Source organism: Harmonia axyridis, chromosome X (assembly GCF_914767665.1).
Source record: "Harmonia axyridis chromosome X, icHarAxyr1.1, whole genome shotgun sequence".
Classification (NCBI taxonomy): Eukaryota; Metazoa; Arthropoda; class Insecta; order Coleoptera; family Coccinellidae; genus Harmonia; species Harmonia axyridis.
The window spans coordinates 5,612,883-5,629,497 of NC_059508.1; the positions used below are offsets into that span (position 1 = coordinate 5,612,883).

The 16,615-nt window shown below is 35.9% G+C and overlaps 2 long non-coding RNA genes across 3 annotated transcripts; both read left to right on the forward strand.

The window, feature by feature from the left end:
* Nucleotides 1–396: 396 nt before the first annotated feature.
* LOC123685912 lies at nt 397–3,091 on the forward strand. Of its 2 annotated transcripts, none has more exons than XR_006748379.1 (3): nt 397–1,556; nt 1,649–1,791; nt 1,849–3,091. It is a non-coding gene; the product is annotated as an uncharacterized LOC123685912 (long non-coding RNA). The 2 variants fall into 2 exon arrangements; XR_006748378.1 differs by having other exon boundaries at nt 397–1,146; nt 1,240–1,791.
* A 10,399-nt stretch (nt 3,092–13,490) lies between these two features.
* LOC123686086 lies at nt 13,491–16,377 on the forward strand. Its single transcript, XR_006748404.1, has 3 exons — nt 13,491–13,679; nt 13,747–14,058; nt 15,132–16,377. It is a non-coding gene; the product is annotated as an uncharacterized LOC123686086 (long non-coding RNA).
* Nucleotides 16,378–16,615: the final 238 nt, after the last annotated feature.

The following is a 16,615-nucleotide window of genomic DNA, read 5'->3' on the forward strand; positions in this document are numbered from 1 at the left end:
ATAGAAAATTCATGGCCCATTTACAAAAAATCATCATTATTTGACGTTTTAGTGTTTTTTTAACCTACCTACATAGTATCATACATCATTTTGAAGGGAAAAAAATAACGAATTCAACGAAGTAATGATATAGAGTGTTCCATTAAAAAAAATCTTGAATCTTCAAAACCATACTCCGAAAAAAAATATTGAGTACGCTACTGGATTCTACGCAGAATTCTGATTCAGAGGTAGTTTTCAGCTCAGCATTATTTCTAATAATTTCTGAGATGAAGGAGGGGTCCGAAAAGTATCAATTTCCAAAATCACCCTGTATCTTTTGAACGGAAACAGTTATGCAGAATCTGATTAGACCAACTTGAGTTTCACGAAAAAGTAGGACAGGAACGTGACAACCGCAAGGCTCTATCTTAAATAACAAGCGAGAAACCTGGCTGTCTCACCCAAAATGGGATGCACTGTACAGTTTGTATCTATCGTTCTCCAGAACATAAGTCAGCAGGTAAGTATGATTTTGGACTATGTCCTTTATTAATCCTTTAGATCTTCCGGTTGCCTGTTGGTATATTTAACAAACTGCGTTGTGACCTTCCAGGTATTCTCTTAGAACCAAAATGGGATAAGAGGAGGTAATATGCTGAATATGTTATTATTGATGTGTCTCAGTACAGCTTGTATCTATCGTTCTCCAGAACATAAGTTGGCAGGTGAGTATGATATTGGACTATGACCTTTATTAATCCTATTGATCTTCCGATTGCCTGTTGGTATATTTAACAAACTGCGTTGTGACGTTCCAGGTATTCTCAACTGTGTTGTGACGTTCCAGGTATTCTCTTAGAACCAAAATCGAAAGAGAGGAGGTAATATGCTGAATATGTTATTACTGATGTGTCTCAGTACAGCTTGCATCTATCGTTCTCCAGAACATAAGTTGGCAGGTAAGTATAATTTTGGACTATGTCCTTTATTAATCCTATAGATCTTCCGGTTGCCTGTTGGTATATTTGACAAACTGCGTTGTGACGTTCCAGGTATTTTCTTGGAGCCAAAATGGGGCAAGAGGAGGTAATATGCTGACTATAGTATTATTTATGTGTCTCAGTACAGCCTGCATCTATCGTTCTCGAGAACATAAGTTGGCAGGTAAGTATGATTTTGGACTATGTCCTTTATTAATCCTATAGATCTTCCGGTTGCCTGTTGGTATATTTAACAAACTGCGTTGTGACGTTCCAGGTATTCTCTTGGAGCCAAAATGGAGGAAGAGGAGGTAATATGCTGAATATATTATTATTTATGTGTCTCAGTACAGCTTGTATTTATCGTTCTCCAGAACATAAGTCGGCAGGTGAGTATGATATTGGACTATGTCCTTTATTAATCCTATAGATCCTCCAGTTGCCTGATGGTATATTCAGCAAACTGCGTTGTGACGTTCCAGGTATTCTCTTGAAACCAAAATGGGACAAGAGGAGGTAATATGCTGAATATGTTATTATTGATGTGTCTCAGTACATATTGTATCTATCGTTCTCCAGAACATAAGTCGGCAGGTGAGTATGATATTGGACTATGTCCTTCATTAATCCTATAGATCTTCCGATGCCTGATGGTATATTTAACAAACTGCGTTGTGACGTTCCAGGTATTCTCTTGGAGCCAATATGGGGCAAGAGGAAGTGATATGCTGAATACCTTCAGTAGCCTGGTTGCATCTCCTGCATTGATCGGTCGGCAAGCAACCTGATCCTGCACTACCAGAATTCGACCTTCAGTCTCGGGAAATAGGTACCCAGATTCAAGGCAAATTGTCGATTCCTTTCCATTCATTGATTTATTTTTCAGGTTTCTTGGATACCTGGCATGCAATGGTTTACAGTTCCGTTCCTCTCGTTGTTTCTCTACAGTAATACCCATTAATGGTGCAGTTGCAGATGACAAATGCAATGGTGTAATCCTTTTATCCACTTCGCATATTGTCTTCTTGAAAGGTGAGTTGTTGTTATTCATGGAATATTCTCTAAGACTGCTCACTACTCGGTTATGGGCTATAGCAAGGATTTGCATGCCTCTGCCACCTTTTTTTCTTGGGATTTTCAAATTTTTTATTGGAGGCGTGCGGGAGATGCTACTTTTCTTTATTGAAACTTTCTGTTTTCTGTTGTGTAAATAAGATATGAACCAGGAGATGGCATTATCTCTAATTCCACTTTTCTCCAGCTTCAGCAACAAGAGACATTATCTTGATAAACAATCATAGGCTCTTGTAAGATTGATGAAAATGGCTAGAGCTAGATTGTCCTGTTCAATTAGTTCATGTATCTCCATCGTGTACTCAAAAATTTTAGTTTGTCTTGATCTGCCCTTAAGGTACCCATATTGCGACGTTGAAAAACTGTTGCACTCCTCCATGAAACCCATTAATCTTCTGCTTATAACATGCTTGAAAATTTTTGAGAAACTTGGCAAAATACTGATAAGGCGGTAGTTCCCAAATAGCACATCATCCCCCTTTTTATGAATTGGATGTATCAGTACCAATTTTAGTTGCTCAGGAAATTAACCATATCTAAGCGAGTTATTAATTATATTTAATAGTATACAACTCAAACCCTATGCATTAGGTTCAATGAGACTAACTGGTAATTCATCGTCATCATAAGAATGATTATTCTTCAGATTTCTTATTTTCCCCAATATTTTCTCTTCTGTGGTTGATTGAAGAAACATACAAAATTGTTTTCTTCATTTTTTGGACCTTTCAGTCCATTGCATATGGCTCACATTGTTTTTTGTTAATTATCAGAGTCCAGAAGTCTGAAACTGAATTTTGCCGTCATGAGCAATCGATCGTTTTTTTGTTTTTCAAGAATGTCCTGCTCATTGAACTCTTGATTTTTTTGTTTCAAAGTCAACAGAATATCTTCTAATTTCTTCTTTCATTTGTTCAGTTCTTCGTTATTAGGGTAGCGGTAGGTGAATCTCTAGCGATTCACCTATCAGGAGAGTTGAATCGACTCCTGCCCACCGCAGATTCCAGGAGCTCCCTGACCCGGGAAGCTGATACCTGTCGAAGGGGTAACGGACGAAGCCGTGTGGAAAGCAGCTCAAGAATTCTCCCATTGTAGCGCTGCGGATCGTAAAAAGTGATCAAAGGCCGTCTCCCTCACGACACGGAGGAACCTATGAATGATGGTGAATTTGAGGAATAAGAATATAGAGCTGCTGCCTGAGGTCCGTCAGGACATTATAATCATTATAGTGAAAGACAACTCTCTCATTTGTACGTGTTAACTTAAGTGGAAAACACTCGTTGAATAGGTAGAATGTATTCAAAAAAAATTCCCATTGTTCATCTACATCATGGGGACTCTAAAGACTTATTTCTAGGGGGTGATTTGACTTATTTGGCAACAGAACTCCTACCCAGGTTTTTGCTAATTCAATATAACAATAACAATAAAAGTTAAATATACAAAGATCGATCCTTCTCACTGTAAATAAATAATATTGAAATAAAAACATAACTCGAATCGGTTTTTAATGAATTACTGTACTATTAGGATGGAACCTCTCCTGTAGATTATTTTCAACCTTCTTATCACCAGATCTAGGCTAGTACTCCAATTATTATTAGTATTACGCAGGTATTCTCTAAGTTTCAGGAACTAAAGTGGTTTAACGTACGTACTATTCCAACTTCTGTATCTCAAGGAAGTACTTCTTGATATTTTTCAATCCCGAGAGAGGTTTCAGTTGTTCCAATCCCACGGGAGGTGCTTTGGGAAAATGAAAAACGATATTAGAATATGTTAACCTGAATTTACAACTCCTTCTCGGATTTCTAACCAAGAAATCATAAAGAAATGATTACATTCATCGTAAAATAAACCTGAGAAGGAGTTTTGTTAAAATTATTTGACACAAAAAAAATTCTACCAAACCTGAAATACGTTTCTGCAAGATGGATGACTCAAAAAAAAATACTGATTCAAAATCAATCAATTCATGTCAAAACTTACCTAGAATCCCGACACAATTCTCGCCTATAAATTGAATTCTAAATCTCAAATTAAACTAGTAATGACTGAAATCTAAAACAAGGTACGTATCTTTCAAGAAGTCTCGATAATTATTGGAAATCTTTCAGAAAATTATCTCTGTTTCTTTCACTAGATACGCGCATCCGTTGGCGCTTCATTGGCGACCAACCTCAGCTTTTGTGGTCAGCTGTTATCCTATAGTGGGCTCTGAAATTGTAAGCGATAAATTGAATGAAGCCAGCATTGATAGAAATTCATTTTATGTTTATAGTTTTCTACTTGTATTAAATCAATGTTGAAATTCCCAAGGATACTGACAGATTTGTTTTCATGAAAAACCATGGTAAGAACTTTATCTAACTGTTTTGAAGTTATTGGATGAACTAAGTCTATACAAAGCGATTAATAAGATGTTTCTTCCAATATTACACTGTACTGCTGCACATTCAAAATCATTTTTAAAGAATAATTCATTTATGTCGTATTATCTGATTTACAATTTTCCTTGTGACTTCAAAATTAAAACGTTTAATAACTACATGTCCAGGCCAAAACTCAATTTTATAGAGTTCCTTTCTTTGAGTAATTAACTTTTGAGGTCACTCCTCTTTTCCAAAAAAAAAATTCTCTCTTCAACAGATTCCTTGTCAAATCCAGATTCGAAATCTGGATTTGACAATTGACATTTCAACTGAAGCGTTGATCGACTACATCTACAACGTTCGCAATCTTGAATTAATATTAAGAATTGGGTTAGTAATATTTGTCCCTCAGTGTAAATGAATGGTCGTGTAGATGTTTGAATCTTCTATATTGAAACACTGAACTCATTCTAGAACAAGAAAAAAATTAAATGTCTCACAATTTATATTACGCTACTCATCAAAGCCGAGACATTCTCCCAAAATTAACCGAGCGGAGAAAAAATAAAAAGAAAAAGTCCTTAGCGAGGACCTATTGAAAAAAATCATTATTAGCTATAAACCACTGGAAGAAGTTGCTTATAATCATAGTTGATTGAATATTCGTATGAATTTGATTTTCAAGTTTCAACCTCTATTAATCGATTAATTTTGATTTGTGATCAAATATAATATCCGTTTACATGCAATTTCTGTTGAAGTAAGAACTGCTGGCCAAATATATTTGGCACCAGTCCACTTCCATAAAACAACCTGCTGACAACTAATATGATCCGTCTAGTGCGCATGCGCAGCTAGAAAAGTAATATGGCCGCTGAAGGTGGAGATGCCAGTTCTGTCGAGACACGAATAGATAATGGCGTCACACCTTAAGCACCAAACCTAACCTCCATTTTGTTTATATTTGTGTTTCCAAGTTTGTTAAATCAACGATTAAATTGTACAAAATACCTGTATTTGTCAATCCACCCTTACATGGTAGCAGAGCACCCTTACATGGTAACAGAACCCTTACATGGTAGCAGAGCTTGTGACGTTAAAAGCAATCCACAATCAACAAGAAGTTGGTGTTAAAATGAGTTATCAAGAAGAAATGGATCAATCCCACGTGTCAACAATGGAAGTTCCAGAAAACATTTTCGAGATGCTGACCAACCAAAACCTATGATTTTGTGAAGAATGCATTTTTAGAGGTAGCAAACTGCCAGTACTTCAGAGAGGTTGACAACAGTATGTATACAGGTAGTAGTTTGAATGATATTTGTTCTGAATGTTTTGATGACACAGATAGGAATCTTGAGACCGAGATCAATGAAGTTTATACTGCATGTTCCTTATGTTTTGATTATCCCATTGGAGAATCTAATATGTTCACGAATAATCTTAATTCTGTTTCAGTTCTCTGCATTAAATGTGGAAAGAGTGATAATAATATATGTGATTTCTGTTTAGAGAGTCGACATGATAGGTTATATAGGAAACCCCATACGAAGAAAGAAAAAAATTCTTTCAAAAGTCCTTCTGTCAAGTCTTCTGTTCTGACATCTGAACTGGGTTGAGCCCCTTTCTGGGACGAGCTCCCTTCCGTTCAGACAGCTGAACTTGGTTGAGCCCCCTTCTGGGTTGAACTCCCTTCCGTTCAGACAGCTGAACTGGGTTGAGCTCCCTTCTGGGTTGGACTCCCTTCTGGGTTGGACTCCCTTCCGTTCAGCCTTTCTAGAACTTGCTCAGAGATAGAGTGAGATTTACGAGAGTGTTTTGAGAATAGACGACTAAAATCATCATCTGAGTATTAGTGAATACTCTGTATTTCAAAACCCCAAATATCCAAAAAAAAGTATTCCTTTAAAATGGGTATTCACAGTTAAAGACAATGGTGTATATAAGGCTCGTTTAGTTGTTGTAGGATGCAAAGATACTGAAAAGTATACTTCTGAGGAAACTGCATCTCCTACACCAACTCTATCAGTAGTTAAATTATTATTTGCATTATCAGTTTCTAGAAAATGGCATATTGAACAGTTGGACATCAAAACAGCATTTCTTTATGGTGAAATTGATAGACCAAAATATGTAAGTGTACCAGAAGGAATCCATCTGGATAAAACTAAGGTAATTCTTAAGTTACGAAAAGCTCTCTATGGAATATCGATAGCACCAAAATGTTGGTTTATGACACTCGATAATTTTCTAAAGAATTCTGGTGTTGAACCAAATTTACGTGAACCATGTTTGTATAAGAAAGAGGAAGATAGTGAGATTATTTTGATTCTAGTATATGTTGATGATCTATTAATTACAGTTACCAGTGAAAAGCTTATTCAAGAAAATGTCAATATGTTCAAATCACGTTTTAATATCAAACAATTTGGCTATCCTATTAAGTTTCTTGGTTTGGAAATCAGTAGATCAGAAAATCAGTTGTTTCTTCATCAAACTCAATTTGTGAAGGAAATGCTTAAAGAATTTCGAATGGAAAACTCAAATTTTGTTGATACTCCATTGGTTCCTCAAGGAAATCATAAAGTTCCCGAAGTTACTAATGAAGCAGATTTTCCGTACAAGAAAGCCATAGGCTCTCTGTTGTATTTAAGTTTATTTACAAGACCCGATATATCTTTTGTTGTAGGTTATTTATCTCGATTCCAAGCCAATCCACAACAGTATCATTGGACATTAGTAAAAAGGGTTTTCAGATATTTGAAAGGTACCAGTCAGTTGGGTCTAAAATATATAGCAGGTTCCCCAACGTTGTCATGCTATTGTGATGCAGATTTTGCAGGTGATAAGAAGAGTCAAAAATCGACAACCGCCTTTGTGATTTTTGCATTCGGTAATCCGGTTGTATGGTGCTCAAAACTTCAATCAACATTAGCACAAAGTTCAGCAGAAGCAGAATTTATTGCACTTACTCATGCTAGTAATGAAGTTCTATTTCTAGCACAGTTATTGGCAGAAACTGTGGGTATCAGTTCATTTCCTGTTGATATATATGAAGACAATGAAGCAGCAAGACAAAACTGTCTTGCAGGTACAAGTAAAAGTCGTTTAAAATATATTGCACGTAAATATTTATCAATTCGTCAACATGTAAGTGACAAGAAGATTAATATTGTGAAGATTAATACCAATCATCAGATTGCTGACATTCTTACAAAACCCAGCAAAGCTAAGTAAATTTGTAATCACCTTGTATTCTATGAGGCTTGATTTTTTCAGTTGATTTGTATACAAATAACCCAATATGTTCTTTTTTTCAGTTATCTGTTGTTTATCCATGTATTGTTTAACATACTTGGATAATACTATAAAAATCTGTTAAGTATTTGTCTGTCTGGAAGGGTTCTTCGTTCCTGGAAACATGCTTAGACAATAATAAGAAAATCTGTTGAGTATTTGTCTGTGTGGAAAAGTTCTTCGGTTCCTGGAAACATGCTTAGACAATACTAAAAATCTGTTGAGTATTTGTTTGTGTGGAAAGGTTCTTCGGTTCCTGGAAACATGCTTAGACAATACTAAAAATCTGTTGTGTATTTGTCGGAGTTTTATTGAAAGGTTCTTCGGTTCCTGGAAATATACTCTAATAAATATGTTCATATGTTATGTGTTTATTCAAAGTCATGTAGAAGGGTCTCCGGTCCCTGGTTACATACTTTCATAAACACTAGTGTCTTGATTTGAAGGGTCTCCGGTCCCTGGTAATGATAGATGCGAAAGCAAAAAAATTCGGACACGTATAATGTGTGTGATGAATTAATCAAGTTAGTTCTATATGAAAGAACTTAATATGTATCTGTTATATGTATATGTTGATCTGATGGTATAATATCACTTGTTAGAAGGGTCTCCGGTCCCTGGAAACAATGTATTGATACCATACAAAATATTCAGGAAAGTTGGTTCGCTATAAGGAACCCTATTCGATTGCCTTACAGTAACAGCCTCTACAGTTCCACTGACAATCCTGTTGATTTAGTTTTAAGGCTTGATTTATATAAACTCATAAGAAATATTAACTATTATTTGTATTTATTGTACTGTATATATTCTATTTTAACTATTGAAATCAGTGGGTTGGAACTTATCTGTATATGTCTTATCTGTTGACTAGTTGTCAGTTCCTCAGTTCGGGAGGGGGTGTTGAAGTAAGAACTGCTGGCCAAATATATTTAGCGCCAGTCCACTTCCATAAAACAACCTGCTGACAACTAATATGATCCGTCTAGTGCGCATGCGCAGCTAGAAAAGTAATATGGCCGCTGAAGGTGGAGATGCCAGTTCTGTCGAGACACGAATAGATAACGGCGTCACACCTTAAGCAGCAAACCTAACCTCCATTTTGTTTATATTTGTGTTTCCAAGTTTGTTAAAGCAACGATTAAATTGTACAAAATACCTGTATTTGTCAATCCACCCTTACATGGTAGCAGAGCACCCTTACATGGTAACAGAACCCTTACAATTTCCTCCAAATTTTTGCCGCTTTTCGAAATATTTTAGGTATGGTTACAATTCTGAGCAGAATGGTGAATGGAAGAGAATCTCAATACAAAATTGGAAAGATGAATGGTAATTTGATATATAAGCTGTTCAAAAATCCCTTTCAAGGTAAGATATCAAAGGAATCAGGAAGGGATCACCACCAGCAATTGAAGAGTGTATGGATTTCAGTTGGAGAGGAGAGTAAATATAGTAAATAGTAAATTTTATTCGCCATCAAGAAAAATTACATGGCACGTCATATAAACACATTCAGCAATATTACATAATGAGAAAAAAACATACTAATATAAATATAAACATCAGTTAACACAGTTTAACAAGTTAAAATTTCAATCCATCAACACGCTGAAGACAACACAAGTCAGAACTCGAATCTCATAAACTCATAAACAGAATAAAATACGTTCTCCAACAACAAATTCTTGACATTTCTTTGAAGAGCTAACCTTGGCAAACTCTTCATAGATTGAGGAATCTTGTTGTACAGTTCAATGCACCAGTAATTCACTGCAATTTGAGTGGATTTAGCTCTATGAAAATTGCTCCTGAACTCATATCTGTGTCTGGTGTTGTACGAATGGCAATCGCTGACTTGAGTGAACCCATTTTTGTTTGAGTGAACAAATTTCAAGCACTCCAGAATGAAAACGGAGACAATGGTAAGTATCCTATGCTTCTTAAATAGTTCTCGACAGCTATGTGTTTTTGGTACACCACTCAAAATTCTTACTGCCTCCTTTTGTTTCAGGAAAATCCGATCAAGACCTGGACTATGCCCCCATATCAGTATCCCATATGTCGCCACAGAGTGAAAGTTGGAAATATAAGTCAGCTTACAGACATTATCGGTAGAGATGGCCTTCATACGCCTCATAGTAAAAAGGGCTGTCGACAGTTTCCTGGTAAGTAATGAGATATGCCCCTTCCAACAAAGATCATTCTCCTTGGTTATCCCAAGTAGGTTCAAACTACGTTTTGCTTTGTTGTTTAAATTGAAATTCAGTCTTTGAATTTTATCTGTATTCAATTTTAGACCATTAAAGGTAAACCAGTCCTCCGCAACTCACAGGGTCTCATTACACACAAGCTGAGATTGCAGACAATATTCGATACTTCGCTAGCTGTTGTTGGCTCTAAAAACATTGACTGACAGGAGGATGATAACCTGCCTTTGTCCTTCCTCAACATAGTTGATGCCTGATCCACAGAGGGGTTACACTGTTTCGAGATAATTTTTCCAATTTCCGAGAAGAATTTATTGAATTTCTCAGCATTCAAGACGCTGACATTCTCGGTATTTTCCTTCGATTTACCCGTTTGGTTCCTGATGATATTCCAAATAGCTCTAGTCTTATTTTCAGCTAGCTGTATATGCATCTCATTCCGATATTTTCTAATATTCGTGTAATATTCTCGTAGATGACGTTTGAGAACACTGAGTAATTCCCATGAGGCTTTATCCTTCCTGACCTCATATATAGTTTGAGCAGCCTCGATTGCCTTGTGAAGTCCCGCGTTCTTATTTTTGAGCTTATCAGAATTTCTTAGAGAACTGGTGTTTTTGACGACTATTTTTGGGAAGCAGTCATCAAAACAGCCTTGGAGTGCAGAATGAAAGTTCTCATAGTATTTTGCAGCATTATTATCCCTTACACTTTCCCAGTTTATCTCAGCCAGTAAAATTTTGAACCTTTGTATATTTCGACTATTTAAACTGTACTTCATTTTAGTTATTAATTTACTTCCAGATACAACAAGAGGCATTGACACGATCTGGGCACGATGATCTGAAAAATATAGATCAATAGTTTTGTGTTGGTAAGTAGAGTTGTCATAATCTGTGAAAATGTTATCAATGCATGACTGCGTGTGTCTGCTGATACGACTAGGTTCACTAAAAATCCGACTCAGTCCATATGACTCAAAAAGCTCAATAACATCAGCTCGCTGACGACTCTCTTTCAAAAAATCTATATTGAAATCACCAGTGACGTATATATTATGATTTGATTTCAAATTCGACAGAATATCCAGACTTTCGTTAAGTCTCGATAGAAAATCATCAAAGTTTCCCTTTGGAGGCCTGTATATGGCCAATATAAACAATTTTTTCTCAACTATTCGGACTGACGTCATTTCTATATGATTTTCTAACGATTTTTCTTTAACTGACCTGATTTGTTCATATTTTTGGTCATCTTTCAGGATTATAGCAGTTCCTCCATAGACACCTCCTCCTCTAGAGAAACAATCAGCCACAACGAAATTAGCAGGAACAATTCGCTGAAGAATGTCCACGGTCGTTCAATGCTCAGTAAAACAAGCAATACTTATCTTGTTGTCAATGAGAAAATGTTGCATAATAACTACTTTATTTTTAACTGATTGTAAATTGAGATTACATACTACAAATGTTTCCTGTTTTTTACTTGCCTTTATTTTCTTTTGCCCTTCGAAAAAATCTGTACCTTTTAACAACAATATTTTCAGGCCAGTTTTCACATTTATATAATTCATCAGTCATATTGATATCTGCACTTACCCTAAAAGAGCTGCTATGGGCATTCTCTCTCTGTGGAAGTTTCTCCACTGTGAATTGCCTTGTAGGAAATTTGCTTTTGAGGTAGCTATGGACCGTCTCTTCCTTTGTGTCAACATTTGCACGTCCCACATATATCCAAGCCTTTCTTTGGGAACTCACGAAAGTTGTGCTTGATTCAGTTCCCATTATGATTGATTCCCTCCGTAGATCGCTTTTTGATACCTGTGTTTCCCCAGTATTGGGCATCCTGCTTTTTTCTTCAGCTTATCTCATTTTCCTTGGTTTACCTGAGAGAATTTCTGAATTTTCAGTAGTAACGGCAACATCGCCTTTCATTTCTCTTGTATTGGTTTTGTTTACATTCATCATTGATTTTTGTAGTTCGATAATACACTTTTGATTTTCAATTACCTCCATCAGGCATGATGTCTTCTCAGATGAAGCGTCTAATTTTGTTTTTAGAATTTCCAATTCGCTTTTCAACTTCACAAATTGGATACTTGTTTCTAGGTTAAGTTGTGATGAATCGCCGGATGAACCATGTAAACCGTCTTCACTCCACACATTTATATGTTTTCTGATACTTTCACTCATTGTGATACTGTCTGATACACTTTTATTGAATATAATTTCGATTAACTTATTTTTATTTAACTTATTGAGTTCAGCGTAAAAGTCATCCAATGTCGCCATGTTGCCGGAGTTGATGTTAGGATGTAGTGCAAGAGGCTTGAAAGAAGAAGAGGAAAGGAAGAAAAGGAAAGGAAGAAGAGGAAAGGAAAAAGAAAAATTAAGAGTGAGTTTTTCATATTATTCATATTTAAATATTACTTATCCGATATTATAGTTGCTCAACATGAATATTCATGTGTCTCATAAATATAAAAATAAAAAAATTATTCAAATTCATTTTCGCATTAACGTGATTATACGTTTTATCATTTCAAATGAGATTTATGATTACATTTATTCACAAAATTTGATGAATCACTCCTTTTATTTGAGTGTCAATTAATTGGACATTTTTGGCAAAGTCCAGAATTCGCCAAATTCAATTGAAACACTGATTATCAATTTTGCAGTTTGTTGTAAAGATTATCAATTAAACTATGTTAAGACACGAATAAAAACCTAATAATTTCAACAAATTTTGTAATCATTATTTCAATTAATTTGACACTTGTTAACTTAGGGGCAATATATATTTTCTCAGAGAACATTATGTCCAGTTGTTTGAATAGGTGACTCATCTTTATTTTTCACAAATTGGCTGCGTTCACAAATCATCATAAATATTCCTTTGATTTGAATTAAAGCTCATTAGCTAAGAGATATTCAAGTAAGCAATCACATCTAGGGCTGTTGTCTATGCTGCCCCAAATGATGTTTTGCGCGTTGGCGTCACAGCCAACTCTCTTCCCTAAAGGACATACTGGTGGAGGAGATGTGTGGCTGTGTGTTGCCCCTCAGAGTAGAGGTTCGTCAGCTCTTCAACAGGGCCAAAGGAGAAGGTAATTGGCAGGGGTACACTGAAAGACAAAACCATTATAAAATGGATGTATGAGATGCTGAAGACAAGAATAGTCTTTTGAGATTGACGTCATCAATCAGAATTACAGGTGTGTATTTATATAAGGCTAGGATAGGTTAAAATTAAGTTTAGGTTAAGGTTAGGTTAAGGTAAGGTTAAGGTTAGGTTAAGGTTAGGTTAAGGTTAGGTTAAGGTTAGGTTAAGGTTAGATTAAGGTTAGGTTAAGGTTAGGTTAAGGTTAGGTTAGGTTAAGGTTAGGTTAAGGTTAGGTTAAGGTTAGGTTAAGGTTAGGTTAAGGTTAGGTTAAGGTTAGGTTAAGGTTAGGTTAAGGTTAGGTTAAGGTTAGGTTAAGGTTAGGTTAAGGTTAGGTTAAGGTTAGGTTAAGGTTAGGTTAAGGTTAGGTTAGGTTAAGGTTAGGTTAGGTTAAGGTTAGGTTAAGATTAGGTTAGGTTAGGTTAAGGTTAGGTTAAGGTTAGGTTAAGCAGGTTCTTTGGTCTTGGGTTAGACCTCCAAGCACCAAACAACTTCGCACAGCTTCCAGAGATGCAGAGTCCCCAGGCCCCGAAGCAGACATGACGAAAGCCCCAGACTGAGCTGAGCTCAAGCCATCGCTCCCCTCCTGCTCCTTAGATTTGGTAAGTAAGGGGAACCATCAAAAGAGATGTCGACTGGGAAGTTGAGGGTTGTCTTGTTCTTCTACAGAGAACCAGAAGAGACTGAAAAGGATGAAATTAAAGCACCAGCTGTTGCTAGGAACGGAGCTTTAGGAGGAATCGCTGAATATTCTGCTGAACCAGAAGAAGCTATCGATTACGAATACAAAGACACCACTGAACAGCCTTCCGTTACTCCTTCACCTGCGATTGCTCCCCCTGTTGCAAGCTCAGACTGGGCTAGCCAAGCACAAGAGAAATGGAGCACTATTGCTAGTCAACCAACCTCTAGCTGGACCGCAGCTAGCAGCGAATGGCATTGATTTTTTTATCAATAAAACATCTTAATTTGATCACCAAGGTATCTATATGTTTTTCCCATTTTAAATGTCTATCAATTGTAAATCCTAGATATTTTATGTATTGAGCTTCGGGTATGAATGTTTCGTTCTCAATTTCTAAATTGCCCATATGTGAAAGTCCTGATTGGTAAGCAGCAAATGGTAAGTATTTTGTTTTCTGCAGATTTACCGTTAATTTATTCTCTCTGGACCATTGCTTTATTATTGATAGACCTTAGGTATTATACCTATTCTGGACCCTCTATTTGACTTGACAGCTGCTGCCTACTCATTGGCTTGCCTAGCTTTTGTTTTGCAGCCGCTGTTTTCGGCCTTTCAAAATGAGGTCGTTCCGGAAGTGTGACATGCTCCGGGCCTCTTTTTCCATTACCCTTTCTTGTCGGTGTTACCTTCGGGGTGGGGTAATTTGTTGGTTTGGGTTGCTGAAGAACCTGTTTCCTAGCCTCCTCAGGTGCAAGTCCCTGATGGAGAAGTCGCAGGTACTCCCTCACTCCGGCTCCACTGAGACCCTTTCTCAGTGGATCATCTCTACCACCTGGTTGTCCCAATTTGGGCATCTCAAACGGCAGACGGTTTTTTCGTTTCCTTTTACAAGGGGGCCGGATGAAGAGGTGGAGGTCTTCTCCCCCTCTCCTCCAGTAGTTTTATTTAATTCTTGGTCCTTTTCCATAATAGGTCCTACAAGAAGCTAGGGTCGTATAGGTCCATTTTTACATAGCCTCACATGCAGATGTAAAGGAATTATACAATGTAGTTCCTCTGATGCTCCAAGGTCGAAACCACTAAAGACTAGGTTCTCTAACCAGTCATGCATCCCTCTTTCCACTTATCGATCAAGTTTGATTTTTACGTGAATATACTATGGGTGTAAATGCAATTTTTTTTAATTTTTGCCGCTTTTCGAAATATTTTAGGTATTGTTACAATATCTGAGGAAAATGGTGAATGGAAAAAAATCTTTATCAATACAAAATTGAAAAGAATATGGTAGTTTAATATATTAAAGCTGTTCAGCCATCTCAAATGAAATTATTTATATTTCATATGAAGTAATTGATGTTTTCTACTCAAGGTAAGATATCAAAAGAATCAGGAAGGGATCACCACCAGCAATTGAAGATTGTATGGATTCCAGTTGGAGAGGATGAAGAACAAGAGGTATGGAAGAAGAAGAGGATTGGAAGAAGAAAAAGAATGAAGAAAGATGAGGAATGAAGGAAGAAGAGGAGCGAAGAGGGAGATGAAGAGCAAGACGAAGAATTTGGGAGAAGAAGATTACCAGAGATGAATGTGAAGAAGATCTAGATGATTATTGGATGTGGAAATCAATTGGAGTTGGAAAATATTCAACCAAATAGTATTACAATGATGACAGTAAAAATTCAGACCTCTGACTTTTCTGAGTCATAATCCTTCAAATATTTGCCCAAAGCAGTCGACAGAATATGGTAGGATAATAAAATTCTTTTTTTTAATATTCGTTGAAAATGTTTAATATATCTTTTGAAATGATGATTGCACGTATTCGATATTGTCAATACTATTTGATTTGAATTATGTCAATGAAAATTAGATTCATAATAAGCTATTTGACAGTATAAAAATATTGACATCCTTATAGGTTAGATTCTAGATATGGATATAAAAAAATTGTTATTAATACAAAAAAGCTCAATGATCTCGAACAATTCAAATCTTTTATCAATTTATGATAAATAGGCCGGAATGGGCGATCTTACGAGGATAATTTGGGGTGACACGTGTTTGGTGGAAATTTCCTAATGGTTCAAATGGCTTAAAAGGTGGCAGTTTGGCTAGCGACGGTTCTGCATATGAATTTCGACAAAAATTAAGTATATAGATACTCGTGATATTTTCATAAATTGCAAAATAAACTTACGTATTTATTGAGTCCTTGATTCAATTCAATTTTTCTGACAGTATCATAACGTTTAATTGATCATTTTAGGCCGAGTTATATTAATAATATATTTTGAATGATTAATTGATTATTTCAGATAGAATTGATATCCAGGATTTAAAAGAAAAAAGATATTCCTTTCAAAATTCCGTTTATATAACTAATATATACTTTTTCTAATACTTTTATAAATGCCTTCAATATATTCATTTTTTATTTAAATATGTGGAAAATTAATTTTTGAGTTGAAAATATGCGGTTTCTTTTATTGTACTTGTAATTTTTATTATCAAGGTGCTCTAACTAATGCCAGATTCCTTGTTCAGAGCATGCACCTTCATACTTTCGAAGAAAAATTTTTAGGTCACATATCGGAAATTGCTTACTCAATATTAATAAGAGAAAATAAATAAAAACACTTGACTATATGTTTCACAATTAATTAATGAAATATGATGATATATAAAATTTTGTTGACATGCATGTTTCAGTTTCCATCCCATTCTCAAAACTGAATAAAATAATATACACAAGGACATATAGATGACTAGGTAACATATGTTAAAAGTGAAGACAGGCGGAAATCTAATTGATCATTTAAAATTGAGAGATTCTGTTTGTGCGCTGAGGATATT